The following is a 3226-nucleotide window of genomic DNA, read 5'->3' on the forward strand; positions in this document are numbered from 1 at the left end:
CACTTTGCAAAGAACAAGACCCAGCATAGAAAGGTACTTCATACTGACTCAGGACTGGCTTTTCTCTTCCCTTGTCACATTCCAAGGTAAGTGAAAGGACTCTGAGCAAGAGTGGGCAATGCAATCTAGAAAATCCAAACCGTTTGGAGAGAGCTCAGTAACAGAGGATGTACAGAAATGCAGTGTGAGTTCTGTGTAATATTAAATTTTTATCCTGTCAAGGCACCCCATCCACAGAACCCCAAAGCAGTATAACAGCTTAAACTAGCACAGCAACAGCAGGCAGAGCACCACAACTCTACATGACACAAGGAAGTAAGCAAATAAACCAGTAAAAAAGTACAATATATCTAGGATAGGGATAGTCTTTCTCTTTCAGAAAACTCTGTATCTTCTGCCAGAAAGCCACTCCTTTTTTACTTATGCAACTAATGTGTAATAATTAAAGAGACACCTGCTTCAGTAATAGTCTGCCAAATAAATTGAACCATCCCTCCCACAACTAGATCAACACCTGTTAAAAGGGTGGAGAATTCCTGATAGCCACAGCCAGCCTGTTACAACTTGTTATATGCTGCTACAGGGACCATAATGAAAGAGCAGGGCTTGTTTCTGTGAGAATTTCTGTTGTGGTACAAATCCTGCACTGCTCACTCTGAAGTATGCTTATACTGTGGCAGTCCAGGGACAGCATAGGCCATCCCTCCAGCGTAGGCACACCTCCAGCACTGGTGAGAAACTGCTCTGTCCTCAAAGTAACAGAACAAATCAGAGAGTGGGAAAGGTAGTTCTTCCCATAGCAGTTCCAAGCAAAGACCAGGATTGCTCTGCTGATGCATTGTGTAAGGATTTGTGACAGAAAAGAGCAGTAAATACCTCATTTTCCCATGGCAAACTAGGCCCCAGTAAACAGCTCTGCATCTATTAGATGATTTCATGTTCTCTTTTCAATCTTACTTTCCGTATTTTGCCAGTTCGGTGTCTGCTGCGCTCCTTCCTTAGGGGCCTGTATTTGCTTCACTGTGAGTAACACCCAGGCAAGAGATGAGCATCCTCGCATAGGAACCCTGCTGAGCAGTGTGCTGCTGTTTCTTCATGCTCTTTAGCCTGTAAATTACATTAAAAAAATAAAGCAAGTCATGTACGGGATACCCTGATTAACGGCCTCAGTTCTTCTTGTGCCCTGTTTCTATGATACGGAACTGCCCAGGGATCAGCCTGAGCCTAGGAAAATCTCCAGCCTACACTAATTCAGTAAGTCAGCTCTGCCCCAGTAGCCCGTAGAAGTGTTAACAGCTCCTGCCACCCCATACAGAAACCCCAGTGAAGGATTTTGTAAATCAGAAACTCACCCTGATCCTGACACACCAGGGCGACTGTGGCCAGCCCTGCTCAATGGCAGCCATTCTAGGTGCAGGGCCTCCATGCAGTGAGCTGAAAGGACCTTCTCCCTTTTCTTCTGAGGCACCCAAAATCCGGGGGGTAGAGGAGAAGGAAACAAGTCTACCAACTGGAAGGGACCTCTTGAGAGCTGGAAAACGCATAGAAGGCCGGTCTGACAGTGAGAAGCCAGCTTCAGAGCACTGGCACATGCCTGCCCCTCGGCACTGAGGCATAGCCCTGCACTGAGGTGAGGGAAGCGCGATGCCCTCCCGGCTGCAGGGTTCAGCCTCCCTGTCACCTCCCCGACGCGCTGAGGGCTGTGGTACAAAGGGGAACCAGCCCGGTCCCCTCACGGAGCTCCCGCCTTTTCCTCGTGTGGTTTCTGTCCTGTCCCCAGCCCCAAAAGGGCAGGAAAAGCCCCACGCCCAGTCAGGCAGGGATGCAAAAGGCGGGAAGAGATTGTGGCCCGGCAAAGACTGGTTTTCACCTCACAAAAGGGGGAACACACTCTGGGAGAAGCGGTGCCAGATCTGGTTTGATTGCAGCTCAACAAGATGCTAGAGGAAGGTAACTGTGCTGCCAGCTCCAGCTCCCCTTCCTCACGCTGGGTGTGGCTGGGGAGCCCCGGAGCACGGGTGCTGCACGGCTGCCGGCAGCCGCGTCTCACTGCCCTGCCTCGCGCCCCGCCGCGCAGCACGCCCAGGGCGCCAGTGCAGGCAGCACTGGGCACACAGCACAGCCCGGGCCGTCAGTGGCACTCGTATGCCGGCCCACACAGTGGGCATGCAGCAACACTGACACAGCAGGACCTGCGTGCCAAAACCCACAAAGGAAGGGCAGGGAAAGCGCCGTTTTGCTCAGCAACATGTAGGTTGTATTATACAGTATCAGCCACAAAATCTTTGTAATGCGTGTAGATAAAGCAGGCTATTGTGCTGTTGTAAAGATCAGAGCTCAGTGGCACAGGGAGATTATGAAATGGCCCCACAGGCTTTGACTGCGCTCCAGAGACTTTGGCCACAGCGATTTGAGTCGTTATCAGCTCTTCCCAAGTGCCCTGCTTTTGTGCCGGACTGGCATCCTCCAGGCACAGAAAGCAGAAGAGGAGAGCTGTCCCTACGCTGCAGCAGCTCCAGCATGGAATCCAGCTTGTTTTACCACAAACATGAAAGTTGATGGGGCAAAGATACCAACCTATGCAAGGGAAGTGCTCAGGCACAGCCTGTTCCTTTCTGACACCTGGTTCATGAGGGCAGTAGCAACAGTCATGGCTTATGTGGCTACAGTGAGATGAGCTGGTGCTTGCCTGTCAAAGCCCCAGGTCAGGTAAAAATATGCCAGGTCTTGCAAAGAGCAGAGCTCAGAACCCAGCTCACCTTGAGTCACCTCTGAAACACCCTCAGGAAAGCAACAGCTGAGATAAGATTTTGAATACCAGACATAGAAATCCCATTCTTTGCTCTGTATAAACTTGAGACGGAGGCTATCAGCCTAGCTTCCTTTCCCTGCGTCTGCTCTGGAATACCTTACCTGACTGTATCTGTTCCCCGTGAGGTAGGATAAACCTCACTTCAAGGGTCCTGAAGTTTCAGAGTTCTGATCATGTGTGGCAGCTCAAAACGCTGTATTTAAATCACCTGCTCATATCAGAGTAATGTGATGACCACGAGTGTATATTCACCCACTTGGCCAGCTTAGGAAGAGCAGTGATGGCTCCTCAGAGTTGGTAGAAGCTTTGAAACCATATGAGGTATTTATCTGGTCACTGTGCAAATCTGAGTAAGGACTTGTCTAATGCCAAGGCTAACAAAAAATAAATCTCTCCTATAGTATATTAGGGTTA

At 49.9% G+C, this 3226-nt stretch overlaps 1 long non-coding RNA gene across 1 annotated transcript; it reads right to left on the minus strand.

Moving 5' to 3' along the window:
• Positions 1-818: 818 nt before the first annotated feature.
• LOC134167085 (uncharacterized) lies at positions 819-1959 on the minus strand. Its single transcript, XR_009966066.1, has 2 exons — positions 1353-1959; positions 819-1107 (listed from the first exon to the last, which is right to left on the minus strand). It is a non-coding gene; the product is annotated as an uncharacterized LOC134167085 (long non-coding RNA).
• Between the last annotated feature and the right edge of the window lie 1267 nt (positions 1960-3226).

The sequence above is a fragment of the Pezoporus occidentalis genome, unplaced genomic scaffold (assembly GCF_034315485.1).
Source record: "Pezoporus occidentalis ecotype Australia unplaced genomic scaffold, CSIRO_AGI_Poc_V1 ctg11, whole genome shotgun sequence".
In the NCBI taxonomy this organism is placed as follows: Eukaryota; Metazoa; Chordata; class Aves; order Psittaciformes; family Psittacidae; genus Pezoporus; species Pezoporus occidentalis.